The following is a 24,142-nucleotide window of genomic DNA, read 5'->3' as shown; positions in this document are numbered from 1 at the left end:
AAATGATAGCAGAAATTAAAATAGACATCTTTGAGTCTATATACTAGGTAAAAGCTAACTGTAACTATTAGAGATTAGGTATTATAAATGTCATATTTTTAGAGACTGAGAGAAATTTTAGAGATGAGGGAAGTGGATGAGCTATAATTGTTGACAGAGCCCTTCCTGATCTGAGATGCCTAGCCATTTTCTTCTTCTGAGGCATGACAAAGTCCAGCACAAAAAATAAGATTCAGGTTTGCCAAAAGGCAGATAGATCTTACAAAGGGGAGAAGAACTCAACCACGCTTTAGAATCAATGTGGACTAGCATGAAGGATTGAAATCTAGATGAAATCCAACCTGAAGGCCACATTTTTCTCACTGAATTATATTCTAAGTTTTGGGTAAACGTACACTTTTCAGCATCATCATCATCATCTGGTTGATCGTTGAATTTTTCCAGCGGTCTCAGTAACGTCACAATTTGTCCGAGCCCTGAGATTTTAGAAGCTTCTCTTTACTTGTCCTTCCCAACGATGCCACATTGGAGGCTCTTTCAGGGCCAGGGGAATGAGACCCATCATTGTTACTGGTATTGGCATATGAATGGGAGTCTGCGAGGCTCTCCCATGTGGGCAGGAAACTCTCGGTAGCTTGCTAGGTTCTCCCAGAGGGAGAAGTAGGCTAGAAGATGTCGTGCAGCCGTGAAGCAGTTACACACTTCCAGGAATTGGTTTTATAGTCTCTGGATATTGGGCATTTGTGGGATTACACGGCGGTGGGGGGAGGGGGGAACAGTACCTTGGTGTGACCGCCTTTTATTGGTTGAGAAATATTTTATATATTTTGTGTTATTTAACCAGTTGTGTCTAAGGTGAGCTTCATTTAATTTCAGGGATTACTGTTAATTCATTGTTTCATGAATTTTTAGTTAGATGTAACTGAATATACCGCCTTGCACCACCACCCAGTATTCAATGACATAACAATGGTAAAATCATCAGATAATACAGATAGTACAGATAATATCGTTTTGTTATTTTTTCCTGACACCCAGCAGTGTACAGGGCCTAATCTTGGCTCTTTGCTCAGAGATTAATCCTGACAGGCTTAGAGCACCATATGCAGTACCAGGGATTGAACTAGGCAAGTGTTTTAACCTCTGTATCATCTCTGCTCCAGGGGTGATTTTTTCTTTTTTCTTTTTCTTTCTTATCTTAGACAAAGATTGAGGGTTTTCTATGTAAGAAAATTATCCAAAACCACTTTGATAGAAAACTCAATGACTATACAAATTAACTTTTGCTACAGAATTGATAATATGTTTTTAATCAAATCCAACCTAAAATTATAAGGCAAACAGAGATGATATGTAAGATTTTCATCACAGTTATGTTATTTCAACAGCAGTTAGTATTATATGAATCATGAATAATGTTTAGCTGCTTTATATGAAACAAACACAAAGGAAACATCCATATTTCATAATTTACTTAACTATATAATGAAGGCATATCCACGTGGCCTTCGACTGGAAGTAATTAAACTAAAAGGCAAATGCCAAGAGAATAAGCTAATGGAATTCTATAAATGTCTTCCAAGCAATAAAGATCCATAATTAAAAGCACATGCTCATGGATTAATAATCAATATTGGCAATATCTATCTGTGTTTTTATTACTTTTTTTATTTTTTTTTTGCTTTTTGGGTCACACCTGGCGATGCACAGGGGTTACTCCTGGCTCTGCACTCAGGAATTACCCCTGGCCGTGCTCAGGGGACCATATGGGATGCTGGGATTTGAACCCGGGTCGGCCGCGTGCAAGGCAAATGCCCTACCCGCTGTGCTATCTCTCCAGCCCCTCTATCTGTGTTTTTAAAACTGAAATGAGAAGTATCATTAACCAGTTGTGTCTAAGATGAGCTTCATTTAATTTCAGGGATTACTGTTCATTACTGTAGTAGATGAACATTTGCCAGTTAATCAATAAACTTTTATTATTCAAGCCCCAGTTAAGGGTTTGAGAGATATCTCAACAGACTATTGCACATGCTTTGATTAGAGGTACTAGGTTTGATCCCTGGCACCGCATGGTTCCCTGAGCACTAAGCTGGGAGTGATCTCTGAGCATCATCAAGCATGGCCCATACAAACCAGTAGCACCAAAAACTTAGTTAAATAAAATGTTCTTTCCTACATAAGAATTATGTTCTTGGATCCGGAGCAGCCACATAGGAAATGGCTCCTCTGCTCCTTAAAGACTATGATCCTAGATGGCTACTAACCACTTTTGGCACCCAGTGGCTTCTTATAGAAATGCATCTAGACTGTGAACTGAGCTACAACCCCATGCTGCCCTGGGAGGGGAATGGTTTTTCTCTCTTAACCTTTCCTTTTGGAGGGGGTGGAGGCAGCGGTGATGGCACCCACGTGGCGACCACCATCTTCTAGAACTCACTACCCAGAGGTACGAGCTTGCAGTGACATGGCGTGCAGGAGATCTTGGGATGGAGGTGTTACCAGCACGCTCTCCACCCAGACGAGATCCGGAGCAGCCGCACACGAAACTGTGAACTGAGCTAAAATATCAGAAATCCAAAACCACGCAGCTGCGAGCTCATATATTCTTCATTCTCAGCAATGGAAAACAAATTATCAAATGATGCCTTTTCAGCAGGTTTGATTGTTTGGGGAAAATTCTAAATAATAATAGTTTTCTGTTGAAATATTGAATGTATTTAAAGTATAAAGAGAATAAAGTGAAGATCATTAGCCACACAAGTGGAGGTAGGTGGGAGGGTGTATACTGAGGTTCTTGGTGGAACATATGCACTGGTGAAGGGATGGGGATCTGATCATTGAGTGACTGAGACTTGAACCTGAAAGCTTTGTAATTTTTTTCACAGTGATTTAATAAAAAAATAAAAATTAAAGAAAAGAATTATGTTCTTCTGTGTAATAGGCTTAATATTACAAAAAAGAGTCAATTATTTATACTATCTTTTGAATTTTGAGTAATATTGTATAAAGTTTATCTTTTCTCTTATTATTTGAGTATCACTGTATCACTGTTATCCCATTGTTCGTTGATTTACTCGAGCAGGCACCAGTAATGTCTCTATTACACTCAGCCCTGAAATTTTAGCAGCCTCTCCTTACTCATCTTTCCCAAAGACTGGAAGCTCTTACAAGGCCAGGGGAATGAGACCTATCATTACTGTTTTTGGCATATTGAATACGCCATGGGTAGCTTGCCAGGCTCTGCCGTGCAGGCAGGATACATTCTGTAGCTTGCCAGGCTCTTCAAGAGGTATGTATATATCTTTTACTGTATTGGGGATATAAATACGCTATGGGGAGCTTGCAAGGCTCTCCCGTGCGGGCAATAGACTCTTGGTAGCTTGTCAGGTCCTCCAAGAGGGAGAACAAGTGTTATTAGATGTTGCGCGACCACTTGTGGCCGAGTGCTTCCAGGAGCTTGGTTTTATAGTCTCTGGATGTTGGTGGGATTACACGGCACTGGGGGCAGTTTGTGGGTGTGGCTGCCAAGCTACTGGAAAATGGGGGATCTGGATGGAGAAGGCTCAGTTCCAATCTGAGCAGGCTTGGAGATCTCAGCCCCGGTTCTGATTTTATTTGAGTACCCACTTAATATTTTTGATTTTGTATTTTGACCCACAAACCTAAAACATTCATTGTTGGGGCTGGAGCCCCAACACAGCGGGTAGGGCATTTGCCTTGCACTCGGCCGATCCGGGTTCGATTTCCAGCATCCCATATGGTCCCTTGAGCACCACCAGGAGTAGTTCCTGAGTGCAGAGCCAGGAGTAACCCCTGAGCGTCGCTAGGTGTGACCCAAAAAGCAAAATAAATAAATAAATAAATAAATAAATAAATAAATAAATAAATAAATAAATAAAATACTCATTGTTATGCCCTTTACTGGACTGGAGCGATAGCACAGTGGGTAGGGCATTTGCCTTGCACTCAGCTGACCCGGGTTCAATTTTTCCGTCCCTCTCAGAGAGCCCAGCAAGCTACCAAATTACCCGCCCGCACGGCAGAGCCTGGCAAGCTACCCGTGGTATATTTGATATGCCAAAAACAGTAACAAGTCTCACAATGGAGACGTTACTGGTGCCCACTCGAGCAAATCGATGAACAACAGGACTACAGTGCTACAGTGCTACCCTTTATTGAAAGTTTTTTGATTCCTAATCTACTAAATACAGTATGTGAATATGAATAAAATCCACAAATATAGTCAGGTTAGAAAGAAACCAACCACATTTTTAAAAAAGATATTAAAGTGAATCTATTTATATGAAGTTCAAAATCAGCACTAAACTGTAGTGTTTATAAATATATATAGGAATTAAAGCTATAAAGAGAAATTAGGAAGTAATTATGGTAAAGAGCAATAAAAATCAGAGTAATAATCTTGGAAAGATTTAGTGGGAAAGAAGAGAAGGTTATGATTGGAAACTTACATTCATGTCATTCCACATTGTTTTTATGAACTTTTCTATGTGTCATATTTCATAAATAAAGGGTATAAATATATATGTATATATACACAGACATCTATCAAGCATTATGCAATATGCACAGAATATTCTTGGAAAGATAAGCAACGAATTTTGGTAAGCATTTATATATGGTCCTGGAGACTGGAGGAAAGAGATTTACTTTCTTTGTGTTTATATACTATAGTAGTTTAATTTTTTTTCCTCTCAGAATCACATTCTTTATAGTTTTTTATTTTTTAGATTTTCTTTTATTTTAAAAAATATTTTTAATTAAAGAACTGTGATTTACAAGGTTGTTGATAGTTGAGTTTTAGACATATAATAGTTCATCTCCAGTCCCACCGCCATGTCAGTCTCCCACTTCAGTGTTCCCATACTCCATTCCCTTCCCACCCCGCCATGTCCCTGCCCCATGCCTGCCACCTTGATAGGCACATTACAAAGTTCATAAGAATTTGACTTTACAAGTTACAGGGTCTGATTTGGGGATGTTAGTGTTTAACAGCGTTTAACCCACAGTGGAGAGGTTAAAGATAAACACAGAGGATTCGGAATGCCTCAAGAAATTCGGTGTGCCTCAGGAGCACTGTAATTGGAGTAACTCAATAAAGCTAAGCTCCCTGCAGAGGAGAGAAAGGACAAATCAACATTACCTCTCAAATGCTGAGAACTGCAATCCAACAGCTATGACTAGTGATTTTCCTATCTGCCAGAGCAGGTGAATTTCTTTGTTTCCCTATGATTCTTTAAGTTTTGAGGGTGCTGTGACTTGAGCTTCAGATTCCCAATTACCTGAGATATGATCTGTTTCATTATTTTTCAGCAAGCTGTTATTCCTAATAATATAACAATTTCTGTGCCCTTAGGGTGCTCCTTCAGTGGTTTTGCAAGTCAGTTCTTAATATTCCTTTTTATGTAGAGTAGAGGGTTATTATGGAAGTATTTGAGGTAAGATATCAAAATCAACAACCTGGGGCTGGAGCAATAGCACAGCGGGTAGGGCGTTTGTCTTGCACATGGCCGACCCGGGTTCTAATCCCAGCATCCCATATGGTCCCCCAAGCACTGCCAGGAGTAATTCCTTTTTTTTTTTTTTTTTTGCCAGGAGTAATTCCTAAGTGCATGAGCCAGAAGTAACCCCTGTGCATCGCCGGGTGTGACCCAAAATAAAAAAAAAAAAAACAAAAAATCAACAACCCATTGAGTTGTTGGGGCTGAAGGGTTGGGAATGTCTGCTAACCTGTCCACGTGATTTTGGGTTTGAGAGGTGGGCAGCGGCTTCCTTGGTCCAGGGGCCCAGAAAGAGGTCATGGTGCAAGGTTAATGGGGTGGGAAGAGGTTTATCGCACCTAAATTCCAAAAGAGGCCAGTTTCAGCATTATGGGCCCATAGGGGTTCGAGGTGGGCAGCGCCTTCTTCACTTCAGGGGACCCAGAACGAGGTCACTGTGCAGTGAGGTAATGAGCAATTTGAATTTTATTTGTTTACAATGTACATATATTCAGTTTAGAAAGTATTTTTTAAGCAGTAGAATGTGGACAGTGGATCTCTGTGCGTCACAGAGTATTTGGGTTCTGGTGTCCTAGGTTGCAGCACCTGTCTGTGTCCAGGGGCTGTCTAACTGATCAGGGCTCTGTGGATCTTACAGTATTTGGATATATTGAGCTAGTAATGCTTGTTTCTAGAAATATGCCAAATCATGCCCTTCTTTTGTTTTTTTTTTTACAGATTATTATCTTTTTCTCAAAGTGCTACAAATCATTGAAAAAATTTCCAGCAGGCTGTGCTTCTCTGAGATTACGGCTGTCATACATGTGTTAATGTATAAAGGAAAGAGATTTCTCAACAACCCAATAATTTGAAGTTATTTTCTTCAGTGATAATAATCAAATGAAGGAATACTCTTCATTTTGGTGTTTCCTGGATGCTCTATTCTAAGAGAGAATGTTCTTATGACTCATTTTAACATCTTATTAATCAGAATACGTTACTTTGTTGACTCAAACATAAAGAAATGTTGCTGGATATTTAAATATTGTTGACTTGATATTCACTAAAGATGAAAATATACTTTGGGACCAATCATTTCATCTCCTAGATAAATATTAAAAGGAATGGCTGAGTAAGAGCACAGCAGACACAACAGGCATGTTAAGGAGGCAAGGCTGTTCATGTTTGTTTCCAAACTGGAAACCCAGACATCTGTCTGCATTGAAATGGGGCAACTCTGGTATAGTCATACGGTACAGCTTTAGACCTCAGTGGGCTTAGAGTTTAAAATGCATTTCCATGCTATACCCATGGAGAAGGTTCAGTCTCTTTCTGAAGAGATTGGAGAGTAGGTGCCCTACTCATGTGTGGTAAAAGCCAAGATTGAACAGATCTGTCTTTATTTAAAAGATCAGAAAATAGGAGAAACAATAAAAGAAACATCAACAACTAGTCAACACAAGAGGTTATAAAAGAAAATCTAATTTACTCTGAAAACTGCAAAAGTCTATCATAGAAGAAAATATTATAAGCAACAAAGAAAATCTTCAGAAATGATCTACTTGTGTTTTTAATAGGCATCAAAAAGAAATGATTCATGAACCCCATAGATTCATGTAGCTCAGTGTTTGGGCTCATAACTCACATATATGAGACCCAAGATTCTGTCTCCCACAACTGCAGAAGCCTGAGAGATATACAGGCAATAAAGTGCTTGCTTTGTATGCAACTGACCCCAGTTTGAGTCCCCAGTACCACAAATGATCCCACAAGCACTGCCACAAGTAATCCCTTAAGCATAGAGTCAGGACTAAGCCATGAGCACTTCCAGGTATAAAAATAATCTCCTAGGAAATGAAAGCAGGGAATAATAAGAACAAAATCAAACAAAAACAAACAGGAAAATGCAGGCTGAAAACAATACAGGAAAATTAAAAGTCTGATGTTATAGATTAGAATGCAGTTAAAAGAATAGAAATGCCTCCTCAAAGAATAAAATGTTATGCTGTGGACAAACTTGCTAAATTATGAAGGAAAGAGAAATATGATGAAAATATCCATACTGTTAGCTCTGGACGAGCAACCCTACAAGTCATAAGAATTTTTAATTTATTTATTAGGTTTTGGTTCATATTAGTAGTTTTCAGGGTTTATTCCTGGCTCTGCACTCAAGAATCACTCCTGGTGAGGCTAGGGGACCACATGTAGTACCAGATTAGTTGCTTGCAAGACAAATGCCTTGCCCACTATACCCTCTCTATGGCCCATCCATAAGAATTCTTAAGAAACCGAAAGAAATAAAAGAGAAATAATAAGCTAAATGGGAGATCATCTTAATGGGGGAACAGGGACAGGATAATAGTGATTGCACAAACTTGGAAGGGTTTACTTTGTCTTAGGAAAACTAGGATTGGGGGAGATTTTTCCAGCCTGGGATCTTTGGCAAACAAAAAAATGTACTTGAGAAAGGAAGCATTGAAACCTGTTCTGTTCTGTAAAGAATATTGAACTGAATTAAGTAAAGGTCATATTATTCATTTATGAAATTAAGAAAGTCAGTAATGCAAAATGAGAAGAGGCGAGTTAGGCGTGATGGGCTAGAAGTGAGAAAGGGTCTGTAAACCACTGACCTGTTCTATAAAGAGCCAGATGGTAACCATGTTAGACTTTTTAGGTCAGGTAATCTGTCACAATTACTCAGCTTGGCCATTGTAGGTGAAAGCAGCAGTGAATATCATATAAGTGAGTGATCATTATGTATACCAATAAAACTTTATTTACAAAAATGACAGCAAGTTGGTTCATGTGCCTGATTTGCCCAACCCGTCTAGAATGCTATGAATACTCATTTAAAAAAAGAATTTAGAGGTTGTTAGAGGAAAGTTTATAATGAAAATTGTCCTTACGTAGTTCTCTAAAATTAATCTGAGTAACACTGTCATTCCATTGATCATCAGTTTGCTCGAGCGGACACCAGTAACGTCTCCATTGTGAGACTTGTTACTGTTTTTGGCATATCAAATACACCCCCGTAAACATACAGACATCCTAACGTATGGCTCCTAAGCACACAAAAACACACAAGAAACAACTCCAAACTGCAACAGTCATAATGGTAAAGCAATGCAGAAATCCACCAGGCTTGGTGAGTGAAGACTAGTCCAGTTGATCCGACCAGTTATAAGGAGCTATATAACCTCTCTGGTAAAGAATTTAGAATGGAATTGTTAAGGATGCATGAGGAACTCAAAGAACAATGGGGGGCTGGAGTAATAGCACAACGGATAGGGTGTTTGTCTTGCACGTGGCCAACCCAGGTTCAATTCCCAGCATCCCATATGATCCCCTGAGCACCGCCAGGGGTAATTCCTGAGCTCTGAGCCAGGAGTAACCCTTATGCATCACTGGGTGTGACCCAAAAAGCAAAAAAAAAAAAAGAGAGAAACAATGGAACACACCACCAGCAAATTACAAGAGGATGTGGGAGCAGAAATGAGGGAAATACAAACAGAAATACAAGCAAAAATGAGTGATCTGGAAAACCTGGTAGGTGAAATGAAAAACTTATTGCAGGTCTCAGTAACAGAGTAACAGTTGCTGAGGACAAAATCAGTGAGCTCCAAGATGAGATGCAGAAAATCTTTAGACAACAGCAGAAGATGATAAAGAGTCTCAATATAAACCACCATGACAAGAGAACATCAAGATGAATTCAAGAGGAACATAAGAGTCATCAGGGTACCAGGGTGACAGGAAGAAACCCTGATGAAGAAGCAACTGTCAAAGCCATCATTGCAGAGAAGTACCCAGAGCTGAAGAGTGCATGCATCCAAATCCAGGAGGTCTGAAGGGTACCATCTAAAAAAAAATCCAAATAAACATAACCCATGGCACATCTTAGTCAGAATGACGAAATCCACAGATACAGATAGAATGCTGAAAGCAGCAAGATCAAAGAAGGAAATTACTTGTAAAGGAGCATCCTTAAGATTTACAGCAGACTTTTCAGATAAAACCCTCTGGGCCCAAAGATGTCTTGGGACATAGTGAAAAAAATTCAATGAAATGAATGTTTCACCAAGAGTTTTTATTCAGCCAGAGTCTCATCCAGATTTGAAGGAAAAGTACATAATGTTGCAGATAAACAACAACTCAGGAACTTCATAGACTTAAAGCCATTGTTACAAGAACTAAGCAGGCTACTTTTAGATAAGACAAGCCCCACAAGTACATCAAACTCCTGCAGAAAGATGGCACAAAACCCCATCACAAAAATCTCTCTCAATGTCAGTGGGCTAAACGCACTAACCAAGAAACACAGAGTGGCAGGATGAGACGAGATCAGAAGCGTTCAGGATGGTATGGCCATAGACCAGAGTGGCGGGATGGATCAGAACATTGAACCCAACACTCCTCTGCCTTCAAGAAACACACTCAAACAGTCAAAACAAACAAACTCAAAGCCAAAGTCTGGAAAACAATTCTTCAAGAAAACAACCCCCTCATAAAAGCAGAGATGGCTATACTAGTATCAGATGACATAGACTTCAGGCTGAAGAAAGTTATAAGAGACAGTGAAGAGCATTTATTAATGATCAAGGAAACTGTACATAAGGAAGAATTCACACTCTTAAATGCATACACATATAATGAGGGGCCAGAAAATATTTGAAGCATCTGCTAATAGGCTTGAAGAACGACATTGATAGCAATAAGCAGTAGTTGGAGATTTCAACACTGCTTTGGCACCTCCTGATAGATCACCTAGACTAAAGCTCAGCAAGGAAATACTTTATTTGAGGGAATAAATAGAATAGAGGGGGCTAGTTGATATATATATATAGGACTTTTCACCCCCCAAATCTGAATACACTTCTTTTCCAGTGCACATGGGACATTCTCCATGATGGGCCATGTGCTGGACCACGAAACGTACCTCCATAAAATTAGAAGGATAGAAATTGTATCAACTATCTTTTCAGGCCATGTTGCACTGAAAATATAAGTGAATCACACACAGAAACAGAGTCAAGTCAATGGACTCCAGTTAATAACAATTAAACAACTCCAGTTAATAACAATTAAACAGCTCATTACTGAACAACCAGAGAGGAAATCAAGGAGGAAATCAAAAGATTCCTGGAAATAAATGAGAATGAGGACAGGAACGACCAGAACTTGTGTGACACAGGAAAAGAAGTGATAAGAGGAAATTTTATGGCTCGGCAAGCATTCATCAGGAATGGAAGAAAGGACTCACATAAATGACTTAACCTCACAACTTAAGATCTTGGAACATGACCAACAAAAGGAGCCCAAGCCAGGCAGGAGGAAGGAAATAATAAAACTTAGAACAGAAATTAACAAGCTGGAATCCGAAAAAACAACCCAAAAGATCAGTGGAATCAAGAGCTGGTTCTTTGAGAAAAACAATATTAATAAACTACTATCTAGATTTAAAAAGAAACACACTAATAAACCAAATCACAAATGAAAAAAAGGGACATCACAACAAAAAATACAGAAATTCAAAAGATCACCAGAGGTTATTTTGATAATTTTTATGCCACAAAGCAATCTCTTGTTATTCTCAAAGAAATGGATTATTTCCTGGATTCATATAACATCTCAAGACTGAACCAATAAGATTCAGAATACCTGAACAGACCTATCACCACTGAGGAAATTGAAATAGTAATCAAAAATCTTCCCAAAATCAAAAGACCAGGCTTTTTATGGATTCCTTAGCGAATTCTTTCAAACCTTTAAAGAGGTTCTACTATCAATTCTTTTCAAGTTTTTCCAGGAAATTGAAAAAACAGAAACATTTCCAAACTGTTTCTATGAGGCAAATATCACCTTGATACCCAAAGCAGACAGAGACACTACACAAAAAAAGGAAAATTACAGGCCAATATCCCTGATGAACACAGATGCAGAGATCCTCAACAAAATGCAAGCAAATGTAATACAATGTCATAAAAAAGATCACATACATTGTTCCAGGGAGGTAAAGATGGTTTAACATTAGCAAGTCAATCAACATATTACACCATATCAATGAAAAGTAAGGTAATAACCACATTATCATACCAATGGATGCAGAGAAAGCACTTGACAAAATCCAATGCCCATTCAACTCTCAACAAAATGGGAGCTAAAGGAACTTTCCTAAATATAGTCAAAGCCATCTACCAGAAGCCTTCAGCAAGCATTATTCTCAATAGGGGAAAATATAAAGGCTTACCCACTATGATCTGGAACAAGACAAGATTGCCCACTCTCACCACTTCTATTCAGTACAGTACTGGGAGTACTTGCTATAGCAGTTAGGCAAGAAAAAGATACCAAGGGCATTCAGATAGGAAAGGAAGAAGTCAAGCTTTCACTATTTGCAGATGACATGATATTGTACTTAGAAAATCTTAAAGACTCTATAAAAAACTCTTAGAAACAATAGATTTGTATAGTAAAGTGGCGGCTTTCAAAATCAACATCCAAAACTCCATGGCTTTACTATATATTAATAATGAAAAAGAAGAAAGAAATATTAGGAAAACGTATTCACAATTGTGCCTCAGAAAATCAAATATCTCAGAATCAGCTTAAATAAAGGGGTGAAAGACCTATACAAAAAAAATCTACAAAATACTACGTCAAGAAATAAGATTGAAAAAAAGAAATAAAAGAGGACATGGGGAAATGGAAACACATCCCCTGCTCATGGATCAAAATGATTAATGTTGTCAAAATGGCAATGCTCCCCAAAGCATTAAACAGATTCAATGTGGTACCTATAAGGAAACCCATGACATTTTTCAAAGACATAGATCAAGCACTTCTGAAATTCATACAGAACAACAAACCCACATGAATAGCTAAAGCAATCCTTGGGAAAAAGAAGATGGGAGACCTCACCTTCCCCAACTTCAAACTATACTACATAGTGGTAGTAGTTAAGACAGAATGGTATTGAAATAAAGATAGATCCACAGATCAATGGAACAGAATTGAATATTCTGACACCAATCCTCAAATATATGAATACCTAATCTTTGGTAAATGAGCAAGAAATAGGGAGTGGAACAAGGAAAGCCTCTTCAATAAGCAGTGCTGTGAAAACTGGGTGGCTAAATACAAAAAAAAAAAAAAAAGAATTTTGACCTCTTTCTAAAGCCAGGCACAAAAGTCAGATCAAAATGGATTAAAGATCTCAACATCAGGCCTGAATCCATAAGGTACATGGAGGAAAATATGGGCAGATCCCTCCATGACGTTGAAGCTAAACTTACTTGGAAGAGGAAACAATATTGACCAAGTTGAAGGATAGATAAACAAATGGGACTACATTAAATTAAGAGCTTCTGCACTTCAAAGTAAATGGTTACCAAGACACAAAGACAGCCCACAGAATCGGAAAAATTATTTACCCAATACCCATCAGATATGGAATTAATATCAAGATATATAAAGCACTGGTAGAACTTTACAAAAACAAAGCATCCAACCCAGTCAAAAATAGGGGAGAAGAAATGAACAGAAACTTCCTCAAAGAGGAAATACAGATGGCCAAAAGACACATGAAAAAATGCTCTATGTTGCTAATCATCAGGGAAATGCAAATTAAAACAGCAATGAGATATCATCTCATACCACAGAGACTGGCACACAACAAAAAGAGTAAGAGCAACCAGTGTTGGCACAGATGCAAGGAAAAAGGGACTCTTCTTCTTTGTTGGTGGGAATGTTAACTTGTCCAGCATTTTTTGAAAACAATAGGGGAGTTAATCACAAAGTTAGAAATTAATCTTCCATATGACCCAGAAATACCATTTCTTGGAAAATACAACCCAAGTGCCTGAGAACAGATGATTGAATAAAGAAATTATGGTACATCTATACAATGGAATATTACACAGCCACCAGAAAAAAATAAAGTAATGAAATTTGCACATTGATGTATGGACCTGGAGAGTATCATGCTGAGTGAAATGAATCAGAGGGAGAGGGACATGTATACAATGACTGGACTCATTTGTGGTATTTTAAAGAACATAGTATGAGGTTAATACCCAGAGACAGTAGAAACAAGGGCCAGGAGGAATGGTCCACAGCTGGAAGCTTGCCACAAGTAGTGGTGGAAAGAGGGAAGCTAGGATAGAGAAGGGACCACTATGAGAATGATAGTTGGAAATGATCACTCTGAACAAGAACTGAGTGCTGAAAGTAGTTAAAAGAAACAAACATGATAACCTCTCAGCACTTATGTTGCAAACCATATGCTCAAAAGAAGAGAGAGAGAGAGAGAGAGAGAGAGAGAGAGAGAGAGAAGAAAAGTGCCTACCAGGGGGTAGAGGCAGGCTCGGAGGAGGGGTCGTACAGTAGGGAAACTGGGGACATTAGTGGTGGGAAATGTACACTGGTGAAGGGGTGGGTGAGGGAACCTTGTATGACTGAAACTCAATCATGAACAACTTTGTAACTGTATATCTCACATGATCGAAGGATGCTTGTGTGGATCTGGGGATTGTGGTTTGATGGAATATAGTTTCAGACTGGGAAAATTAAAATTGAGAAAGAAAAAAATGTTAGAACCCCACCCCCCAATAGTTGGTAGTTGAACAATGTACTTTTTTTTTCCTTTGTAGGGTCTATATCTGACGGTTCTCGGATAGGGCTTGGGTCAGTACAGGAGTTTAACCCAGAGCCTCACACATGTGATATGTGTGCTCTACTCCAATCACACCCTCTACCCCAGGAATACATTTCCAAATACTAATTGAGTCAAGAAAAAATCACATGGACATGAGAAAATATGTTAACCTTAATGATTCAGAAAATCCAACTCTTGGGGCTAGAGGGATAATACAGCAAGTAAGGTGCTTGCCCTGCACGTGGATGACCTGGGCTTGATGTCCATCACCCCATATGGTTTCCTAAGCCCTGCCAGGGGAGTCCCTGTGCACAGAGCCAGGAAAAAGCCCTGACTCATATAGAGCCACACCAAGTATATTTCACAAACTTTATGATAATCAACATGACAGCTTAGATGGAAAAATCAAAGTTCTTGAAACAGAATTTACCAAACTAGGTATCAGGACAATTGAAAATCTGTACAACTTTGTATCTATTAAGTTAGCTAAATTTGTTATCAAAATCCTTACCATGGCATCTTGGGAGAGATGCTCAATGGTCTGGAGCACATGTTTTCATTCAGGAGTTCTGTGTTGTATCCTTGGCACCCCATGTCTCCCCTTAACCACTGGGAATGACTCCTAAGCACTGAGCAAGAAATAGTCCCCAAGGACCACCAGGTATGGCCCCCAAACCAAACCAAAGCAACAGTAAAAATCAATCACAAAGAAACCTCCAGAATCAGAGTTTCAGTGGTGAATTCATGAATTATTTAAGGATATTTAACTCTTTCAGAAAAAATGCTTGGTTCAGAAAATAAAGAATTCTGGGACTGGAGCAATAGTACAGAAGGTAGAGCATTTGCCTTGCATGCGGACAACCCAGGTTCAATTCCCAATATCCCATATGGTTTCCTGAGCACCACCAGAAGTAATTCCTGAGGGCAAAGCCAGGAGTAACCCCTGTGCATTGCCAATTGTGACCCTAAAAGTAAAAAAAAAAAAAGAAAAGAAAAGAATTCCTGTCACATTTGAAGAAGCCAGTATTATGATACCAAAGCCTGAAGAAGATGATAATAAAAGGAGATTACAGACCAGTATTCTTATGAATATAGATGCACAAGTCACTAAAATACGACCAAATAAAAAAAGCTGGCAAAATTAAAAAAGTGAAACAAAACCCAGACTTACTTCAACATTCAAAAATTACCATATAGGGAAGGGGAAAAGGCATTCTATCATTTTAATAATTCTGTATTAATTTATGATTTTGTAAAAACACTAGAACAATAAAGGAGTCACCACAATCTGGCAGTAGCACTGTAGCACTGTCATCCTGCTGTTCATTGATTTGCTCAAGCGGGCACCAGTAACGTCTCCATTGTGAGACTTGTCGTTACTGTTTTTGGCATATCAAATATGCCACAGGTAGCTTGCCAGGCTCTGCTGTTCGGGCAGGATACTCTAGGTAGCTTGCCGGACTCTCCAAGAGGGGTGGGGGAATCGAACCCAGGTCAGCTGCATGCAAGGCAAACGCCCTACCCCCTGTGCTATGGCTCCAGCCCATAATCTGACAGTAGCACCTGTAATTTACATCTCATCTCATGTCCAGCTGTGAAATGTTGAACAATGGCCCCTACTTCCTTGGCACACACACCACAAGAGGAGACCACAGCAAGAATAGATTCTACTTATTCTACTATTTGTGATTTTTAATAGATCCATTAAGGTAAGAAAACATGAAGACTGGAAAGGTCTAAGGAAAACTATTTTCCAGAAAGCATGGTTGTGAAGGGTCTGGAACCGCTGTGGCTCCATTACAGCATCCTATTCCCCAACTGCCAACTGCTGGAACCCACCATTTACAGGAAGAAAAAGTTCTTTTTTCCATCTGTCTGCAAGGGAACCCTCTGAGCGAACAGCTGCCTGTTTGACCTGTCATCTTGGTATATCTCTTCAGCCTCTACCCAGGAGCACAGCATGGGAAAGGCTCCTCCAGGACTGCCCCAGAGGGATCCCAAGAGACAGTAAGGGTGCTTAACTTGCACATAGTGTATCTTGCATTTGAAACCACCAGATGGTTTGATTAGCATCTCTCTCTTTATTGGTACTTTTACCACGACACTTCTTTGGTTGATGTGCCACTATTTATAAATACTCCTTGGTTTAGGCAAACCATGAAATGAATTCACACTTAGAAAACTCTCCAGCCAAAGCTCTGAGGGCACTGGGTGCCACCGGGTCCAGCAGTTGTCTTCCTCTTTGAGCCGTGTGGACAGACCACTGAGATCTGAGTCCCGTCTTTCATGTATTCTTGGGGCCCTTATTCTCTGCTGCTTAGTAAGCCCCCAAACAAGGACTTACTGTCCCCATTGTGAGATAAAACAATTTTCACAAATTGTATTCTCCTGAAGTGGTTTTAGTTTTCCCTTTTTGGGTCATACCCAGTGATGCTCAGGGGTTACTCCTGGCTCTTCACTCCTGAATTATTCATTTTTTAAAAAAATTTATTTGTGAATCACCATGAGGTATAGTTACAGACTTACAACCTTTCATGCTTGTGTTTCATTCATACAATGGTCGAGTACCCATCCCTCCACCAGTGCCCATTTTCCACCATCAATGGTCCCAACATCCCTCTCACCACCCCTACCCTGTCCCCTCCACCCCAACCTGTCTCTGTGGCAGGGAATTTTTGCTCTCTCTATCCTTTTGGGTGTTGTGTTTTGCAATAGAGGTATTAAGTGGCCATCATGTTTGGTCTATAGTTTACTTTCAGCCCGCATCTCCCATCCCGAGCAGACCCTCTTAGCACCCTTTACTTGGTGATTCCTTCTCTATCTAAGCTGCCTTTTTCCCCAGCATGTGAGGCCAGCTTCTAAGCTGTGGAGTAATCCTCCTGGTAGTTATCTCTACTATTCTTGGGTGTAAGTCTCCCGTTCTGTTACTTTATATTCCACAAATGAGAATCTTTCTAATTCTGTCCCTCTCTTTCTTATTCATTTCACTTAACATGATACTTTCCATGTTGATTCACCTATATGCAAATTTCATGACTTCATATTTTCTAACAGCAGCATAGTGTTCCATTGTGTAGATATACCAAAGTTTCTTTAAGCAGTCATCTGTTCTTGGGCACTTGGGTTTTTCCAGATTCTGGCTATTGTAAACAGTGCTGCAATGAACATATAAGTGCAGATATCATTTCAACTGTACTTTTTTGCATCTCCGGGATATATTCCAAGGAGTGGTATTGCTGGGTCAAATGGGAGCTCAATTTCTAATTTTTTTTTTTTTTTGCTTTTTGGGTCACACCCAGCGATGCTCAGAGGTTACTCCTGGCTTTGCACTCAGGAATCACTCCTGGCGGTGCTTGGGGGACCATATGGGATGCTGGGGATCGAACCCAGGTCGGCCGCGTGCAAGGCAAATGCCCTACCCGCTGTGCTATCGCTCCGGCTTCTCAATTTCTAATTTTTTGAGAAGCATCCATACTGTTTCCCAAAAGGTTTGTGGACATTCCCACCAGCAATGAAGGAGAGTCCCTTTCTCCCTACATCTGCGCCAACACCAGTTGCTTTTGTTCTTTTGGATGTGGGCCAGTCTCTGTGGGGTGAGACGATATCTCATTGCTGTTTTGATCTGCATATACCCTGATGATTAGTGATGAAGAGCATTTTTTCATGTACCTTTTGGCCATCTGGATTTCTTCTTTGAGAAAGTTTCTGTTCATTTCTTCGTCCTGTTTTCCGATGGGGTTGGATGTTTTCTTTTTGTAGAGTTCAACCAATGCCTTATAAATCCTTGATATCAACCACTTATCAGATAGGTATTGGGTGAATATCCTTTCCCATTCTGTAGATTGTCTTTGTATTCTGGTCACTGTATCTTTTGAGGTGCAGAAGCTTCTCAGTTTAAGGTAGTCCCATTTGTTTATCTCTGTTTCCACTTGCTTGGCCAATGGAGTGTCACTTTTTTTTTTTTGATAAAAAATATTTTATTGAATCACCGTGAAAAAATATTACAAAGCTTTCAGGTTTAAGTCACAGTCATATACTAATTAAACCCCCATCCCTTCACCAGTGCACATGTTCCACCACCAAGAACCCCAATACACCTCCCTCCCACCCCACCCCCCACCTAAGTAGCTAATGATCTTCCCTTTATTCTCTCTATACTTTGAGTACATTCCATATTTCCATACAGAATTCACTATTTTTGTTTGGAAAATTTCCCCAACAATCAGGCCTGCTGAATAGGCATCATCTAATAATTTCTCTTCATTGCTGAGAGTGAAGACTCTGAGTCCGCACGGCCGCTATTGCAGCCGCACGGTTTTGGGTTTCTAATATTTTAGCTCAGTTCACAGTCAAAATGCATGGCTGCAAGAAGCCGCTCTGGTGCCAAAATGGGTTAGGAGACCTCAGGATCAAAGTCTTTAGGAGCAGAGGGTCTGTTTCTTGTGCCGCAGCTCTGGATCATATCTGGGCGGAAGGCGTTGGAGTGTCACTTTTAAAGATATCATTAGCTTCAATGTCATGGAGGGTTTTGCCGACCTTGTCTTCACTGTACCTATTGGATTCTGCTTTGATGTTGAGGTCTTTAATCCATTTTGATCTGACTTTTGTGCATGGTGTTAGGTAGAGGCCTGAGCCCATTTTCTCACATGTAGCTGTCCAGTTTTGCCAGCACCATTTGTAAAAGAGGCTTTCCTTGCTCCACTTCACATTTCTTGCTTCCTTTATCAAAGGTTAGATGATCATTTATTTGAGGAATTACTCTTGGTGATGCTTGGGGCAACATATGTGATGCCTGGGATTGAACACGGGTCAGCCCCACACAAGGTAAACGCCCTCCCTGATGTGCTCCAGCCCCTGAAGTATTTTTTGATAATTGAATTAGTCATTTATTTGTAACAAATAACATAAAATAAATTATTTCATGCCTGCTAAGGGAGGAGGCTTGGGAATAGTTGGGAAGATGGGAACAATGGTAGAGGGAATGTTACATTAGTGGTGGGATTGGTGTTGGAATATTGAATGTCTGTAACAAATGCATCATGAACAACTTTGTAAACCACAATGTTTAATTAAAGGGGAGTTTTTTTTAAAAAAAAATTAAAGCAAGAAAGCTGGAAAGCTAGACTCCTGAGAGCATGCTTTGCATAAAGGGAGGTTGGGGGGCTGGAGTGATAGCACAGCGGGTAGGGCGTTTTCCTTGCACTCGCCCGACCCGGGGTCGATTCTCAGCATCCCATATGGTCCCCTGAGCACCGCCAGGAGTAATTCCTGAGTGCAGAGCCAGGAGTGACCCCTGTGCATCGCTGGATATGACCTAAAAAACAAAATAATAATAATAATAATATAAAGGAAGGCTGGGTTTGATTCCCCACACTACATGGGCCCCTGAGCACTGCCAGGAGCAACTTCTGAGCACAGAGCCAGGAGTAACACCTGAACACTGCCCAAATCAAAACCAACTGAAAAAAATTACTAAAAAAAAGACATATTCTGTGAAGCTTCAGCTCATGGCTTGTGACTTTTTGCCTGTTTTCCCTTGAAATAGCTAGAATAGCTGACAGCAGCTCCTCTGGGGGCCTGCAGGAGCTTCCGGAGGGGGCAGAGGGAGAGTCTTCCTCTGACTCCTTCTCCCTGGCTACCAGCATCACTGAGGGGGAGCTAAACCCTGTCCTCCTCTGAGCCTCCCTGTCTTACATGGCATCCCAGCTCTTCCTGCAACTGCCAGATTCCAATCCTCTATGCCCTTTGCTTCCAGGGACACTGCCCAGGAAGGTGGCTTAGACAAAGGAAGAAGCATTAGGAACTCTAAGAACATATGAATTTTTCCCCGGGGCTATAGCACCAGGCTCCCCCAGATGCAGGAAACACTCAGGATTAATTTGACCAAGCAGCTACCAGCCACATTCCTTTCACAGGGAAATCTCTGAGGGAGAACAGGGGGTCTATGTAACAGGAAATACGGTAATCTGTTCTCACACTAGTTCAAGCCATGGACTTGGGCCTTAGGAGTGCCAGGCTGGACCATGTTGGAGCACAGGCGAAGGGAAACCTGACTGAAGTGGAGGTGATGGCTAAGGCTGGTGCTTGCCCAGGGAAACAGTAGCCAAGGACAAGCAAGGGGAGGGGGAGCCTAGTCACGGCCGGCCAGCCGGCCGCCAAGAGTGAAGGATTAAGCCGTACCTTCTGGTGTCATGAGCTCTGATGGCCCCACGGAGACGGCAGAGCAAAGTTGCCAGCAAGCAGGTATGGCTCTTTCTTTCCTCCCTGCCTGCCCCAGCTCCACGCGGTGGAAGTGTGGGTGCACAAGTGTCCCTTCTGGGTGAGGTCCAGCACCACCGTGGGGTGTCTGGCTGCAGGCTTTGCCCTGACCCAGTCTCTTGTTATAGACCAGGGTGACAGTCACAGGTAGGGAACCCCATTATCTGTGCTCTCAGACTCTGCACTGGAGAAAGAATCTCAGTGAAATCTCAATGCATGTGACGAGCTGGTGCCACAGGGACACTCAGCTCCCTCTCACACGCAGGCCAGGAGTCTCCAGACCCAGAAGCTGCTTTGTTGGGGATTCGGAACTGGGCAGCACCAGCCTTGAGAGCGCTAGGCCTGGGTTCACACACTTAATTTGCCTCTCGTTCTCTTTTCAGAAAAAAAGATCACTCAGTCACCACTGGAAACCTATCTGCTCCAAGCAAACAGACGGAAAACACTCCCCACACCCCCCGCAACACCCCCAGCTATACCCAGGCAGGTACCACTGCCCTGGATTGTTGCAGCACCCCTGGCCCATGGCCCACCTTGGGACCCACTTCCCTAAGTCAGTGGGGTTGATGTGAGCACCACCCACCTCTCACCTGCCCCTCAATAAAAGACCAAGGCACTCGGTCAGAGGGGCTCTCCCCCCTTACCCACCTCCCCCCCCCCCAACTTCCCCACCCCCCACCCCATTCCCCCGTTGCTCCTGGTGCCTTTTTTACCTTTTCTTACACGGGGGTGGGGGTGGGGCGGCGTCTCGGTGGCCAGGGCCTTTGCTTGAAGATGACTCCTCTTGTAGGGATGGTCTGGTCCCCCTGAAGTGCCGCCTCGTAATGCAGGGAGTCCACCGTGGCAGCTCCCATGTGCATGGCTGCGGAAGGATTCATGGTCACTGTCCAAGCCGCCAAGGGGACTGGATAGTCCCTACTGAGATGGCAGTTTGGGCTCTAACGGGGAGGCCAGAACCTGATCTGAATGCTCCGATAGGGCCGCCTATTTCGTTAATGGGCTCATCAGAAAGCTTGCTTTTCCATGCACCAAAAATACTTTGTTGAAGTGTATTGAATTGGATACACTACAATACAATTAAATACAAATTGAATCAAAACCGGGGATTGGCAGGCTAAGGCTCACAGGTCAAATCTGACCTACCAGCCCTTTTTTTGGTCAATAAACATCCACTGAACACAGCTAAGCTCATTCAACATGAATGAGCTGTGGCCACTTTTCCTGAGCAACAGCAGAACTGCAGAGTGGTGGGAGAGCTGCTGGGCCCCCCAAAGCCTGAAATATTAATTATCTGGCCCTTTCCAGAAAGTGTCTGTCAACTCCGAGTCTACAGCTATCAGCTTGCGCCTCAATTATGATGGCATAAACATAACACAACTGCAAAGCCAACTAAACTGTGAGTGGATAATAGCCCTTTTCTATAATTGTAAAGTGTACACACTTCTTCCTTGTAAAATTTAAAAGGCAGAAGCAATGAAGCTAAATTCTGCTTTAGCCCTCCTGACAGTGCAAACTCCCTGTAGCCTAGAAGTTACAATTATAACCAATCAATGTGTTTATTACCAGTCTCCCTTGCATTCCTGAGTACACAGTTTTACTAATGAGCTATATATTGGCCTAGTCTTTCTGGTATTTTCCGCCCAGCAATGTGACTTGGGAGACTTTTCAGATCTATATTGCTTTGACTTCATTAATTTTATCTGTTACATAAAATGAGCCGAGTACAATCCTTTTATACAGGGATGATCTTTCTGATGGGTATTTTAAGTCCTTCCTGTTTCTCACTCTTTTCTTTTTTTCTTTTTTGGGTCACACTCGGCGATGCACAGGAGTTAATCCTGACCCATGCACTCAGGAACTACTCCTGGCAGTGCTCGGGAGACCATATGGGTTGCTAGGAATTGAACCCAGGTCAGCTGCGTGCAAGGCAAATGCCCTACCCGCTATGCTATCGCTTCACCTTCCCTATTTCTCAATCTTGTATGTCATGTTCTCCTTGTACTCACATGCAAGTGTTCCTCTTAGGAGACACTGAGAAGCTGGATTGCTATGTCATAGGATTCGTGCATTCTAATCTTTTATTCAGCCAAGTCAGCCCCACCCTATTGCCTGTACCAACAATACTCAGATTAGCAGTGGCCCATTGTCTTTCATTTCTATACTCGTAGAGTATATACTTCTATAGAATATATTCCTATACTCTATTTATTAACATTTTGATTTGAGTCCTGCTTATTTTTTAATTTTTCAGCTTTCTTTCCCGTGGCTATGATTTCTGTCCTGACCAGGGGTGTGTGCTAGGTTGCAGTGCTTGCACACTTTTATTTGTGGTGGGTTTTTTTAAATTTTTTTATTTTTTACTGAATCACCATGTGGAAAATTACAATGCTTTCAGGCTTAAGTCTCAGTTATACAATGCTGAAACAACCATCCCTTCACCAGTGTCCATATCCCACCACCAAAAAAAAAACCCAAACACAGTACACCTCCTATCCCGGGGGGGGGGGCCCCGTCCCCCACCCCCACCCCCGCCTTGTAACTGATGAATTTCACTTTACTTTCTATTTACTTTGGTTACATTCAATATTTCAACACAAACCTCACTATTATTGTTAGGAGTACCCCACTAGTCAGACCTGTTGTGAAGAGATATGAGGTATTTGTGGTGTTTGAACACACTTGGTGGTGGTGTACCACAGGTCCCAGACCTCAGTGCTGCTGGGATTGCTCTGGGCGTGTGGCGCAGGGAGTAGATTCAGCTTGTCCTGTGTTTGCAAGGCCAGGGATGCGCTGGTAAACTCTCCCTCTGCTCCCTATTAAAACATTTTTTTACTTTTTAATTGTGTGAGTGAAAATAGTAACTTTTTCACTCACTGAAAACTTCCTGATTACAAATGTATCTGTTTGCTACAGCCGACTTTTAAGCCTGTGGTTTTCAACCTTGAGGCAAGACAAGAGCCAGTTGACAATGTAAAAAGGGAAACCACTGCATCAACAACAGAAATGCTCTCAGTGTTCTGGAGAGGGAGGCTTGAGACCAGAGTGCTAGTGAGCTTGGTTTGTCCTGGCACCTTTCTTCTTTGCTGCCATTGTCTCTGTGTCATCACAAAGATTCCTTGGCATGTATGTGGTCCTGGTTTCTTTCTGTGTTAAAATCTCTCCTTCTTATGAGGACACCACCAAGACTGGATTAGAATTCAACCTAATTTTATTTGATCTGCTGGACCTCAGCCCCCTCTATTTATTTTTTAATTTTAATTTATTTTATAAAATAGTTCACAATATTTGATTATACTTAATATTCAAACACCAATCCCACCACCATTATACCTTCCAACCACTATGTTTTGGATGTTTCCATCCCAAACTCCAACCCCTGGCCCAAAACAGAGCCAAAATAACATATTTTGTATTGTTTGATATGAAAAACAGCTGAAAATGCTACCAAAAAAGTTTCCTTAGAGGAAAGAGTGTGAAGATTCTTGTATTTCACCCAGGTTCCATTAAACCCTTCTATAAGAGATCACTAACATTTTGTTAAAGGTTCAGCCTTGTGTGCAAACTACTGAGAGTATCTCGCCCGCACGGCAGAGCCTGGCAAGCTACTGTGGCATATCCAATATGCCAAAACAGTAACAACAAGTCTCACAATGGAAACATTACTGGTGCCCGCTCAAGCAAATTGATGAGCAATGGGATGACAGTGCTACAGTGATAAATATAGATATAT

At 41.2% G+C, this 24,142-nt stretch overlaps 1 protein-coding gene across 1 annotated transcript in view; it reads left to right on the top strand.

The window, feature by feature from the left end:
• Nucleotides 1-8,248, top strand: part of CFAP91 (cilia and flagella associated protein 91) — a 110,525-nt gene extending 102,277 nt beyond the window's left edge. The window contains exon 18 of the mRNA XM_055127747.1: nt 6,240-8,248. The gene's annotated coding sequence lies outside the window, so the exon portion shown is untranslated. The remainder of the gene's footprint in view (nt 1-6,239) is intronic.
• Nucleotides 8,249-24,142: the final 15,894 nt, after the last annotated feature.

This window comes from Sorex araneus, chromosome 2 (genome assembly GCF_027595985.1).
Source record: "Sorex araneus isolate mSorAra2 chromosome 2, mSorAra2.pri, whole genome shotgun sequence".
Classification (NCBI taxonomy): domain Eukaryota; kingdom Metazoa; phylum Chordata; class Mammalia; order Eulipotyphla; family Soricidae; genus Sorex; species Sorex araneus.
Note: the sequence above shows the minus strand (reverse complement) of the source record. Positions and strands in the feature narration are given on the sequence as shown.